This window comes from Pleurodeles waltl, chromosome 10 (assembly GCF_031143425.1).
Source record: "Pleurodeles waltl isolate 20211129_DDA chromosome 10, aPleWal1.hap1.20221129, whole genome shotgun sequence".
Lineage (NCBI taxonomy): Eukaryota > Metazoa > Chordata > Amphibia > Caudata > Salamandridae > Pleurodeles > Pleurodeles waltl.
The window spans coordinates 984529587-984544380 of NC_090449.1; the positions used below are offsets into that span (position 1 = coordinate 984529587).

Genomic DNA, 14794 nt, shown 5'->3' on the forward strand with positions numbered 1-14794 from the left:
CCACTCCGCCGGCTCCATTCGGAGTCGGCTTCATCGTGGAAGGTTGTTTCCCACTGGGCTGGCTGGCGGCCTTTTGGCGGTCGCCCGCCAGCCCAGTGGGAAACCCAGAATGATGCGGCGGTACAGCCGCGGCCAGAAACGGAAAGTCGGCGGTGTACCGCCGACTTTCCGCTGCCCATGGGAATCCTCCATGGCGGCGCAGCTTGCTGCGCCGCCATGGGGATTCCGACCCCCTCACCGCCAACCTGTTCCTGGCGGTTTCGACCGCCAGGAACAGGATGGCGGTGAGGGGTGTCGTGGGGCCCCTGGGGGCCCCTGCAGTGCCCATGCCAATGGCATGGGCACTGCAGGGGCCCCTGTAAGAGGGCCCCACTTTGAATTTCAGTGTCTGCTCAGCAGACACTGAAATTCGCAACGGGTGCCACTTCACCCGTCGCACACCTTCCACTCCGCCGGCTCCATTCAGAGCCGGCTTCATCGTGGAAGGGTGTTTCCCACTGGGCTGGCTGGCGGCCTTTTGGCGGTCGCCCGCCAGCCCAGTGGGAAACCCAGAATGACCGCCGCGGTCTTTTGACCGCGGTACGGTCTTCTGGCGGTCCCAGCCAGAATGACCCCCATAGTGTATTAACAATAATCTGTGAAAATTGGGTTTCAGAAAACATGTAATTTGCACGTCACCAAGAAACGTTTTCTGACTTTTTTTCATCCTATTAAAATATTTTGTTCATCACACAGAAGTACAAAAAAAATATCTTTCACAGCTACTGAAGTATATTTTGAAATGTTGGTAAAGTTGACTTATCCATATAAATGTTGTGTGTTAGGAAAAACCTGATATCAAAAGCCTTTCATTTCACATAGGTCAGATAATTCACCTTACAAAATCCTGGAACTCTGCAGTCACAAGGAAAAGTATTTGCATTGCAAGAAGACAAACTGGCTTTTGACCTTTGTCTCTGAACACAGAGCAAATGTGACAAGAATAAGATTTAAAGGCATCTTAATTGCTAAATCAGTTTCTGACTGAACAGAACACCTTTTCTTTGTCCACTGCCAGAAGGGTGAGTGGAATCTAAAAATAGCTCCACCTCATAACATAAAACTCACCATAGCAAGTGGTCCAGTAGATTTTTCAAGCCCTGAGTGTATTGAAAAATTTGGACATGCACTTTTTAGTTTAACATGTCTTCGTAGTATAAAACTATTAAATTCATTTTTCACTACTGCAAGGCCTATCTATCCTGTAGGTTAATATTGGGGTTACATTAAAGAAAACTTTAAGTTTAACTTCCCATTAGGAAAAGATAGGAATTTAGAGATTGGTGTCTCTGGACTCACAATTTATAATCACAACTTATGGTGAAGTCGGATTTTAAATTGTAACTCTGAAAATGCCACTTTTATAAAATGGTCATTTTCATACTTTAACCATTCTATGCTTCTGCCTGTTTTGGAATACACACCTGAGGAAGTGACAGCTGGGCTTTGTGCGCTCCCTCTAGACAATCACAAACAATGGGAGCTTAGGTGTGACTTAGTGGGCCTTAATAGGCCATTAGGGCTGCCTCATAACTTGAATAGGACTGTGCCTCTCTCCACACAAAGGGCTGCATAACCCCTGTAGAGTGTCTGGAGGCAGGAAAAAAAGGGCAGGAACCTTGTGATCTTCAAAGGCCTCTTTGAAGTTTTCTCCACTTCAAAGGCACACTTGGGTATAAGTACTAGACTCCAAACCCCACCAAATCAGAACAATCTGTTAGGAAGAAGGACTGCTGTACTGCCAGGAGGGACTGCCCCTATGCAACTGCATTGCTGTGTTAGAATACTGCTTGCTGTGTGCTGTGCTATAGCAGGGACTGCCAACCTGCTACTTGCTTTGCGTTGTTGGACTGCTACCTTTTTCTTCTTGACTGGAGTGAGAAGTACTGGACCAGTTCACTACATTCCTGATCCCAAGATTCTCCAAGGGCTTATTGGCTAGCCCCCCATTCGCCAGAGTCTTGGAGACATCAAAGATTGCTTGCAAATCACCTGGTGCTGCTGGACTATGCCATCTGTGAGTCTTACCCTTTCCTGAGGTGCCGCCCTTCCCCTCCTCCGGTCCCAGGCCTCACAAGTGGGTTCTGCAACTGATTTCTGCAAACACCGATGCATTGTGCCCTCACAGTCAATACTTTGCTCTATCAAAGATACTGTTTCAGTGGACTCTGTTTTTGTTCTGTAGCTGGCCTGTCCTCCATTGCGGTCTGCCTCAACTTTGGATTTGTATGGTCTCTCGCTACCTCAAGTATTCTTTTTACTGCTAGTGACTTCTAAGCACTGTTTTCACATTTAATCTTTAAAAATTAATTTCTTGACTTCTTCTTATTTGATTGTTTTCATTTTGGTCTTGTTTTGCTCAGATAAATATTGTATTTTTCTCTAAACTGGTGTGAAGTCTTTTTGTTGTGTCATTCACTGTGTTACTGTAATTAAGTGTTGCACAAATAATTTATACATTGCCTCTTAAATTAGGCCTGCCTGCTCTGTGCCAAGCTACCAGAGGGTGAGTGCAGGTTAATTTAAGTTGTTCATTAAGTCTCTACAAACCAGCTTCAGCATTTTGTATTATTTCATTGTGGGAAATGCATCCTTGCATTCATTTTATGGATGAGGATGCTTTTTGCTTTAAGAAAATATCACAAAATAACCTGTGACGCAAACCACAGTGCTCATGATCAGTTTGTTCACAGTCCAGTGGTCCCATGATAGGACTTTCACCTGAATAGTTTCTGTTAGACAATTTGCATAATGGAATAATCTGAGGCATTTTGCACAACAACCCTAATAAAACATGCTGGAAATTATGGTTTTTTGCAAAGGCCTCATTTTAATGCAGGTTATTCATAAAAAAGTTTGACTAATGGCCAAATTCAGAATTTTTTTGTTTGTTCATTTCCCTCAGAGATTTACAGGACTTGCATACACTTTCACTTTTGCTCTTTCTTGTCCTACATATACGTGGCCCATTTATGTCTTTTTGATGCATAACTCTGTGTCACAAGATAAGTCGATCTCTTGGTAACTGAATCCCTTTTGTTAATTAAATCAGCATTAACAAAGCATATTAAAGACTGCTCATTAATACTCATTTAATAGTGTACTATTTGTCACCATTTTAATGTTTGTGTGGTTTGTTTTTTATTAGAGGTGTGTATATATACAGAAATCGCATATAGAGTCACTCATGCAGCAGACATAGACTTACAAACACTCAGACAATACAAACATCACACATGGGTATTAAAACATACACAGTGAAGTCATGAACAAGCATGCATGCAGACCATGCATAGCCCCATGGCACAAATCATACCTTCAGCCAGTCCAGAGATTTTCTCCATTAGCAATTGGCATGATGGGGTTTCAAGTTTGTATTGACTGGGGTAAAAGCAAAAGTACTATTCCAAAAATCCAAAGTTTATCTTGCATGTCATGAGTCACTTGGCAGCTAGGAAAATGCAATGATACAAAAAACAGTGGGGCAGAGATATTATTTTTGGCAAACTACAGTGCAGCAATCATGATTGCTGAACTGTCTGGCTCAAGAGGGAAAAGGCAATGCAAATCATATTTATTAATAAGCATTGGCAACTCCAATAGGTCTGGCTTATGAATGCACTGTTAAGTCAGACCTAAAAAAACATCTATGTTAATGACTGCCCTTCTCCCATACGTGCTGCTGCCAGAGAAAAATGCAATGTATTATCTAGTTGGCCAAGACATTTTAGTAGCATTACAATATTACAATAGCATGTGTCTGCCCTTGAAAGTTCAACTCAGACAGCTGCATAAATAGATAGCATTGTCATTGTGGAGGGCAAGCACTTTTGTGTTAAAGCACACAACTTGTTATCAATCAAAACATGACTCCCCACATGTTGGCAGAGCCAAAAGCCCTCTCCTGGTGATTCTCACATAATTGTCTGGAGATAGCTGTACTGTAAAGCCAGACCATGAAATTCGCCTGCTGCCACTCACTGTTCCTTTTCTGGTGGACAAAAAGGTGGCTTAGTGAAACAATAAGTTTTGCACCATAGTACAGAGATTTGTGTGTGAGTTGTCTAGCATTATATTTGGTATGGAAGTGCAACTCACCACCTACAGCAACACCTAAGTAATGTTTGATACAAAGTGGCACAAGGCTCTATTTGCACTTAGAAAATGGCAGTTCCCAGTGCAAGATACCTTTTTCATTGGAAATTGCAAGAGACAAGAGCTTGTCCCACACTCCATGGCTTTGTGTCACTTAGTCTTGGGGCAAGCAGTTATTAAAGCTGAACCAAGCGGTGCTACTGCCATGCAAAAGCTGGCGGAGATGGGACTTGTCATCCCCACAGCAGCACTGCACGCAGCGCTGCCCTGGCAGATTAGGACGGCCAGCACCTCCAGCCCCTCCTGAGGAGGGAAACCAGCGCTGCCGGCGGTCTGACCGTGGTGCTTTCTCCGTGGTCAAAATGTGGCAGTGTGACTGCTGTCAAAGCAGTTGGACCACCGCTTTGGCAGCAGCCAGACCACCACTGCGATTCTTGCAGTCCTAGGACCTCCAGACTGGTAATGAGGGCCCCAGGGTTCTCCACAGTCCTGGGTGCTGAATGAAATAAAAATATACATTAATATGTGCAAATAGAGTTCCAATAATAACGACTCATTTTTTATAGCAACATAAACATTTAATATCCATTTTTAAAAGATTGAGTTTCAAAAGGTTAGGGTACATTGTTCAGCAAGTGTGATAAATAGCGCCCACTACAAGTATATAGGGAATAATATGCAGTTTTTGCTACTTAAGTCATCAATATCTGCATGATACAGTAAAGCTATATTAAATGTTGTACACTTGTCCTTTTTCATATCCCAGCAGGTTTTAGCTGCTGAAATTTAATGAAGGGTGAATGCACCAGGTAATTACAGGATGCATTACATATCATTTAACTTGTAATTCCGAATCCAGTGCAAACAAGGTTTTACACAGGGGCTTGCAAAATACCAAGCCACTTGTAATCAATGCCTTTGAGTCAAGAATATAGTGTAATAGGTTAAGGCTATGCAGCTTTGGGTAATTTCATTTTAGTATAGGAATATGGATTTACGGAATAGGTGTTTGAAAAATCACGTTACAGGTTTAAGAGTTAAGGGTATGAGATACAGGTTAATGTTTAGAGGTAAAGAATAAAGGCTTAAATATAACCAGAATTACAAGTGCAAACTCTATCAGCAACTTTGCACACATAGCTGGAGATCTCCGCCACCATGGCAGAGATTTACCTGTGGAAACCATAGGTAAAAATATTGAATTGTAATATCTTTTAAAAATAATGAGTTATTTGAATTGGGTTGGGTTTGGATTAAAAGGGTTATGCATCAAGGGTTTTTGGGCAAAAGGGAAGAGGTTTAGGGGTTAAGGTTATATGGGTTAAACCTATAAGGGTAATTTAAGGTGTGTTAATGAATATGAAAGTTATTTTAGCCAATCAGTGTGAGAAAAATAGTAAGAAGTATTACTTTTCACAGTAACACTACACTGAATTAATTTCAGTGGTATACACTTTAATTCTGAGAAGATGTAATTAGAAGTGCTAAAAACAGAACCAACACCATTTTAAGTAAAAGAAATGAACCAACAATGTACCTCCAACAAGAGAAGTGCCAGGAGAGTCTGACATGCATGCCATCACAAACAACCTCTAGTTAACCCTAATAGGTTTTCATGACTGAAAGTTGAAGAAATGAACAGCTTAACTCCCCTCTTAATCCCCACCCGTGCTGAGCCCTTATTTGGCTATTTGAAGTAGTTTCCACTTAGGGCTCCATAATCTCTTTTCCACACCAGGTATACATTCCAAGTTTGCACCCTTTATTTTCAAAATCCTGGAGATTATTCTAAAAGTACCCGGGGTATGTGCATTCCCCTGAAAGGGACTGGTAGAATAGGCAAAATACAGCTAAATTGTGAAGAAAAATAGAGAAAAGTGCTCTAGGTAAAAGTGTCTGTTTTGTTTCCTAAAACAACTACATCAACAAATGGTTTGTTGTACTAATGTCATCATTTTCCTAATTATCAAGAACATGCAGAGCTGAATAAAAACCCCTAATTTTTACCATAATTGTGGAATATTTCAAAGTGATAGATGATTAATTTTATTTTACGTACTCGCTACCTACTTGTAGTTTGTGGTAGAAATCAGAGTGAAACCCATGGGAGTAACTTGCATGGCTTTCACCATTTTTTTTAAAACCCAGAATCCCTTAGTGCCAATGACAGTAAAGGGCCCAAAACACAACATAGATACATCTCATTTTTCTGCTCAAAACTGACCTTTTTTGAAAGTGTGTAGCTGAGGATTATGGACCCTAGCTTAATCAGCACCAAAGGAAAACTGACCAACCTGTACATTTTCTAAAACGAGACACCTAGCGAAATCCAGAGTGTGGTGAAATGCATGGCTCTCGCTGTTTTTTTTTTACCCAGAATTCCTTGCAAACCTCAAACCTTTGACCAAAAAAAACCTGATTTTCCTCACAATTTTGTGACAGAAAGTTCAGGAATCTCTCGGGAGCCCCAAACTTCCTATCACGCTGAGTTCCCACATGTCCCCCCATAAGAACGATACCCCACTTTTGTGGGTGGGGGAAAAGAGCACAACACAAAAGTCCGTACAGAGCTCTTTTGAGAGACAAGCAATAGGGGTAGCTCTGGTATTTGGAGCCGTGCTATGGCTGGCACCACCCATGTAAACCTACAAACCACAGACATTTTTGAAAACTAGACAACCAGGGTATTTGGAGCCATAGCAAAATAAAATGCCCCCCCCCCCCAGGGGTTTGCCCATCTGCAGGAAGGGCCGACCCCCACTCATGAGTTTATTGTTGTCTAAGGGGTTTAGTTTCACTCAGGGAGTGCAATAGTGCCCCCAGGGGAAACTAAACCTATTTCAAAAACAAATATGCCCTGGGGGGTGGGGGATCGCTACTTCTACCAGGGGGAGGGGAGGTGACCTTGTTTCTAGTGATATTCCTCTTTGTGCATAATGGTGTGACTGCAATCCATGAGCAGGAATAGATTTGTGAAAGGCTTCACTGGAAAGGGGAGACTCTCCCCTTTCCAATGATGCCTCCCACAATCAATAGGGAGGCATCCTAGGAAGAGAAAAACCCCACTGGGAGCACTTCTCCTACCTGGTGCTTCTCCACTCTGGTGGGGGTTTGTGGTGTCAGTGCGCCCTATGGCATGCTGATGTCACAGATGAGCATGGTAAAGGGTGGGGGTCTAAGCAGAAGAGATTCCACTTTGCCCCCACCCTTAATCAATAGGTCAGGAAACCTCCAGTGCAAGGACTAGAGAATCATTTAAAGCCCTCACCAGTATCGGCCAACACATGCACTTGAGAGGGAGTGCAGCCATTGGTCATTGGTTGACAGCGGCACTAAAAGGGTTAACAACAACTTCTACTTAAGTAACTGGAAAAAAATACACTTTCAAGTCCATGCTCCTGTGGAACACATAGTAGAGTGATTACCTTTCGGGATGTTATGGTGTTCCATTGTCTGATGTGTGCACCATCAGAACTAGCCAGGGGCGCCACACACAGTTTGGGAACCACTGGCTGTAGTTTTATTGTGTACGCACTTGAACTAGCTCAGTGGTTCACAAACTGTGTGTGGCGCCCCTGGCTAGTTTTGACGGCGCACCAGGAAGCCCCGGCTCCCAGTTTGGGGACCACTGCATGCAATAGGAAAGGAAGAGTAAGTGATTAGAAACTCTGGCCTCAGTGACAATGCTTCTGGAGCTACAGTTAAAGAAACTTCAATAAGTAAGAATAGACATCTTTCTTCTGGTTGCATAGTTACTAATTAAAGTCTGTTCTAGGCATTTGTAGGGAACATGGCTTCCCGTAAGGCTTCCCAGCCTGAGACAACCAAACTGCTTTGTTCCACAAATTCAAGCACCTCAATCGTCGTTAATTGTGGAGTCCAGCTATACCCTGAATATATTTTGAAGAACACATTTCCACCACCTTGTCACAATCACAATTTGGAGAAATGGATCAGTGTACTCTTGGCTGTTGCAGTGTTTAATATTTGTCGTCATCTTTAACTTACAATGTGCCTGTACATAAAAATAGGTGTGCTCACTAAGATGGTCAGGGTTAATGTGGTAGAAACACCACCAACAGGATGGCGGTGAGGACCGCCACATTATGAGTGCGACGGGTTGGCTGCTGCCAACCTGCCACATCTCCACCCATACCGCCATGGCGGTATGAACCGCCGGGCCAGAGATGTTCATCTCTGACCCAGCAGTCCACAGAGGACCGCCGGTGGTATTAGAAGCCAGCCCACCGCCATGGTTTCTGCCCCGTAGCACAGCCACAAAAACCATGGCAGTAGGGCTACCAGTGACAGGGAGTTCCTTCCCTGTCACTGGTAGATGGCCCCCCAAGCAACCACCTGACCACTCACCCACCCTACAGTCACAGTGCCCCCGCCCCCTTATAGTCACAGCACCCAACCACTCCCTTCCCCGCATAAATGCACACAGACACCCAGACGCACCACGCATACACCCACTTACCTTCACTTCCAGACATGAATCAACTCATCAACTCACACTCATCCATACATGCATTCACTCACATGCATCTATTCATGCATTCAATTACACATACAGACATGCATTCAGGCACACATACACACAAACTTCCAAACATGCATCCTCACCCACATACACACTGACATGCAGACACGGACTCACTTCGACATTCATTATTGCATTCACTCATGCATACAACCAAGCATACACCACAACACTCACAGCCGCATTCACACATGCACACACACATGCATACACACACACAGACACCACACACTCAGACAGGCACACACAACACTCCCCACCCTGCCACGCCCTCCCGTGTTGGACACCCTACTTACCTTGTGTGGCTAGGAGGTCGTCCGGCTGGAAAGGGGCGCTGCCACCGCCGGCAGTGCCCTGCCAGCAGGACACCGCCAGGCTGTATTAATGGTCTTAATACGGCTGGCGGCGTCCTTCTGGCGGGGCGGTGCAGGTGGTAGCAACACCAGTGCGCCACAGTCCCCCAGCATGGCTACCACCAAAGTCATAATGAGGACCTAAATATTTAAACCAGAATATTGAGGACAAATGCTTAAAACTAAACATTGTCAGGAAAGTAAGTATAGATTTTCTATACTTAACTCCCCATATATGTTCCTTATGGAAATATTTATCTTCAAGTTACTTAGATGTGGAGCTTGAAATAGTAAATCAATACTTCCTTATATGCATTTACTTTTCGATATTTAGTCCCTTGATATTCTGTCCACGGTATTGTGGAAGGTAGATATTCTGGGGTCGACATTCAGTACTACAACTGAACAAATATGTAGTTAAAGTTATAGAGGCTGTCACTAAAACGTCACAGTTTGCTAAGGCATGCATGTGCCATTGCTGCAGAAAGTTAAACTGGCATGAGGTTTTGAAAGCCTGCTAATAATATTTGTTTTAAGATTACTGTTTAACTCTTGCTAAATAAAGACACTCCTGTGCTGAACAGTGGTGTGATTCACTAGCAATTCAAACTGTTTTAACAAAAGTTGCAGATTACTGTGCCTCCTCAACACCAATTTGTCACATATTCATATTACTCCAATTATGTAGAAAATCCCCACTGCTCAGGCTAGATTATGTTTGTAGTTTAATGAAGGTAGCATAAATTGTTTTTCAAATAATATCAGATATGTCATAACTGAGTACAAAGTTGTGCTTAATGAGTGTCACATCTGTTCTGGTTTGTTTCACAAAAGTATTGTTAGTTATGTCACATTTTTTGATATCTTGATTTTCTCAAATATTGAATCTATTGATTTGCTAATCAATCAATAAATCAATCGAACAGGATTTGTAAATAACGACTAATCACCCTTGAAGGAATTTTTATATGGATGATTTGGGGAGTTGGGACCTCATATTGGATTTTAGGTTTGTGATTACCCTGTTTCCTCAGATGCTCATGCCTCTCTATTGTCAATGGTCCTGGCTGCTTATTGTACTTGACCAGATTTTAAGCAGGTTTCAGATAAACTGTGAAATATGAGTACCTTTCCTTCTTCCAAATGAAAGACTACCTGAAATCTAATTGGTTAGCCTTGCTTCATTCCGATTTCTTGCAAATTATGATGGTCAGGGAGGAATGTGTCACACTGATTTCCAGTTTTTGGAGTTTTACAGGGTTTTCCATGACCTCTATACCTTTTAAAATGTACTTGACCCCTTTTATCCCATGTTTGTAGATCAACCCCTTTCCCATTGAATAATATGCTGATAGCAACCGCGTCTGCATTGAGTTAGCCTAATCAATGGTGTTATCAGATTCTAGCTCATCAGCTTTAAAACTGAGCTAATATTGTTTGGCTGTAAAGGGGGGAAGGGCCCACTTCCCTTCCCACTACAAAGTTATTTGGGCAGCAGTTTCAGGTTTTAGCTAAATAATCTATTTTTTTCACTGATTCAGACATTGCAATCAATGCCCACTTATTGGACCACCCACTTAAGTAGTACTCTGAAACATACCCAGGATCTATGATTGCAGCATTAATGCAGTTTTGAACTGCAATGCCAACTTGTCATTAATACCCAAGTATTAAACCCCCCTTTTAGTACACCTAAGACACTCCTAAGGAAGGGCCCCAGGTAGGGATATCTTTATCTAGAACACTGTGAACATGTCTTTTGTATTGTGCAAGAAAGTCCAGCCAAGGTTGAGGAGATCTTTTCTCAGGCTCACTCATGTGCAGCGTGACCATTGATCTTGCTGTTGGTTGCCAACTAGTTTAAGATAAACCATTTGAGATAATCAGAGTATAGAAATCAAATCCATCCGCATGAAATGAGTGCTAATCTCAGGGCTTTGCAAAAGTAGAAAGTCCTAATTTACTCAATCTTACAACTATGTCCTTTTTCAAAATCTACAAATAAGCATTTTTTAACAAAAGAGAATGAGAGGAGTGATTAGATGAATGTAATATTTCAAAAAGTGAATATGAAATGAAAGCAGATTCACTCCTAATGCTCTTGCTTTGTGAAAATGGCCATTTTATTTTAAGCAAGCAGAGCTCACAAGCACTAACAATGTTTTAGCCTATCCTACACCATGTAAAATAAATCCTTAAACAATGTTCTAACAGTGACCTATAACATGTTCCCAATCTACAATAATTGTCCTGCCCATATGGCACTAACCATTCAAAGTCCAACAGGTTTAATCTAAAAACCCTCATTTCTATTATTTATTCTTGTTTCAACTTTATTTCAAGCCTGACCGTGCAAGTTCCAGGCTGTCTCCAAATCCATCCTTGGTCAAATATTTTCTTGTTCCTTTCTTTCGCAACCCTTCCCAGCTTTCCCTCCGGATTTCTCCTGGGCCGTATTTACTTATTTTCAGTCACAGCAACGATCATATTTAGCTCCACCCTACATGTTTCCAAATACGTCTCTAAATATGTTGCCATAGTGGGTGGCAGGCTCATTGGGGTGCTAATGGGATTGAATAATACCTTTGTGCACAAGCATTATTGCAATGATACCACATGCCCCCCAAAGCTTCCACGTTCGCTTCCCAGCATTCCCGCATGGAGAGGGCCATCTCGTTCCTCCATGTAGGGTCTGAGTTGTAGATGTTCATATAGTAAAGCAAGATCTGATTTTTGTCTTGCAACTGAAAGTATTGATCTGATAATAGAAAGCTAATTTCATTTCACAGAAAGCAGATATTGACTATCTCATGCAACCAAGCTTTAACATTGTTTTGCATAATTTGGTAATAAGAGAGGAGAAAGAATAGCACTTGTTTTTGACTACAACAAATAATCAGGAAACTTGAGTTGTAGTTCATAGACTTGCTGGAAACTTTACATAAAATTATTCCCTCTGACCTGTTTAAAAATTCTCTACCAAACACTTAGAACAGTCATTACGAAGTTAGAAGAAGGCTGATCTAAGTTAATTATCGTCATGCAGGAACCAACTAATAAATTATTACTATTTGGGGTATTAATTGAGGGAAGAAGAGATTGATAAAACTAACTTTATCTCTATTCCAGTTAATATTGGTGAGCATACTCTAGAACTAGTTTTAGCAAAAAACGTTGGCAGCCATAATTCAAAATTAGTGACATCAATTTCTAATTTGGTGGACACTGTGGGAAAAGTAGTCTTGACTACTATCCAATCAATAGTAGCATTTAAAGAAACCTAGGAAAATTAGACATTGTATCCACAGCAAGACTTCAGGCTCAGTAAAAAATTATTAACTTGTGTTGTACATCAGAGACAACACAGCAGTATTAACCTCCAAGGAAGTGCTTCCAGCCTGGCATGCTCTAACACAGTACTTATTTTCTACATTAGAAGGTAGTGAGTCAATTATAAACTCGGATGGCTCTAGAAAATCCAGGAATGCAAAAGTGTAAACCCACTAATTGTGCTTATTGACTCTTTTTTGTCATTCAGAAAAGTGATAAGTGTTGTACTGTGAGATACAAGCACAAGATCTGACTGGCTGGCTGCAGCATGAAGAGAAAGCTTGGGCTTGGTCTCCGTGTCATATAAAACAAAGAAAAGTAAGGAATGAGAGTGCAGGGTAGGGGTACCCTGCTGTCCTGGCCCTTATGGGGGGCCTCAGAGATATCCTCCTGAGGTCAAAGTATGAAGATTTATTTTGAGCGGCATATGGTACAGACCCTCAGTGCAGCACCAGTGCCATTTCACTGTGGTTCTGCAATACCATGAAAAAAATAGAGACAGGGCCTTGGAGCACTACCAATGGCCATGCATGGTTGGAATTGGCCATCTGCAGGGGACTGTGGACAGGGCTTGGCCACAAGCTAGGCACTGCAGTCAACCTCATGAAGGATAGAGCGATAGGCTCTACACAGCAGGGTGAAGGCCTAGTTAGGTATGGTAAGAAAATATTATTTCACATTAAAATAACCTTATAAATTCACTGGAAAATGCAAAGTTAATGCTACGAGTTAGTTGAAATTGTCAGTTTAAGTGTAACATTTTAAACTCAAAACCATTGAAATTCACCAGTTGAAGTTAATTGGAGTAGCTATAACTCATGCCCTGTCAATCACTACTTATGACCTCACATATTACATCACCCATGACAACTTCTATGAGATCATTGATAACATCGTTGTAGCATTTGAAACAACATCATTGATAAAGTCACTTTGCGTGGCAAGGGCAGTGGTTATAGTTACTTCAGTTAATTATAACTGGTTAATTTCAGTGTTTTCTAAAATGCTACATTTTAACTGACATTTTCAATTACCATGATGCCTCTTTGACTTTTGGTTGTCAGAGAACGTATCAATTAAAAACCAAAGGTTACAGGGACTTTATAGTTAGATAATAGAATTAACAAAAACGTATATATTTACAAAAAATAACAGAGGTTACAGGGACGTTATAGTTAGGTTCTGAATTTACTTACACAACATCATAGACATTCACCAGTTATAGTTACAGTTATTTTAAGTAATTTTGACTTGAACCATAAGGAAACTATTACTCGTGCACCCTCCGCATTCAACATGTCAATGCTCCCAAGACCTGGCCCATCCAGGGCTTCTTAGAAACAAGCACAGAATTTTTCCTGCAAAGTCATGATTTTGTCGCAAAATCGCAGCTAAAGTTGAAAAACAAAAGTGATTTTTTTTAGCCCTGAGCTAAGGGGTCAGCTTGACTCTACCCTAGCCCCTTGTCTTATTTTTTTCACTTTTTTTTGGGGACTCGACTGAAGCTGAGTCCCAAGATGGCTGCCAACACTTCCTGGTTTGAAGTGTTGGCAGTCAATAAGAGCTCTGCAGCTCCATGCACAAGCTCTTATTATTTGCAAAGTCGTCAAGGAGGATACATGACCCTAGATATACAAATTTATTTTCCCTTTATTATTTCCAAAACTACTGAATTCATTTGCACCAAATAACTGAAAGCGTAATCTGCATTTTGAAAGCTACCTTCTTGCCAAATTTGGTGTAATTCCATCCAGCGGGTTGGCCTGTAGTCTTGGTCAAAATTCCTAAGGGAATTAACATGGGAAACGCACATTCCCCCCCTCTTTTTTTTCTCAGACCGCTTGACTTATCACTCTGAAACTTTCCATGAGGAACAAGAATCACTAAAGCACTTTTTTAGGGAAAGTTTTGTGAAGATTCGTCAAACGGGGCCAAAGATATAGGCAAGTCAAAAAACGCTTTTTCTGTGGAAACATGGCCCTAAATACATATATATGTATGTGTGTGTGTGTGTGTGTGTGTGTGGTGTGTGTTTGTGGTTGGTGTGTGTGTGTGTGTGTGTATATATATATATATATATATATATATATGTATATATATACATGTATATATATATATATATATATATATATATATATATATATGTATATATATATGAGTTCACACACTGTTATGACTGCGGATGTTTACCTTATTGACACATTGGCAATATCATCTCCTTGCTCACTTCCATGGAAACACCAAAGCCCTAATTTACTTGAGTGTGCATGGCCACACGTTTAACCAAACATAATTTTATAATGCATACAGAGGCCTTTAAACTTGTGAGTAAATTTATACTATCTTGTGTGTTGTGTTCTATCACACACACGGAACACTTTAGTACATGATGGCCCAGGTTTTTTCCCTGACACAAATCAATGCATGTACATTT

General features: G+C 41.4%; 1 protein-coding gene across 1 annotated transcript in view; it reads left to right on the forward strand.

Annotated features, from left to right (window-relative positions):
- Positions 1-14794, forward strand: part of THSD7A (thrombospondin type 1 domain containing 7A) — a 934571-nt gene that overhangs the window by 678789 nt on the left and 240988 nt on the right. The window lies entirely within an intron of this gene.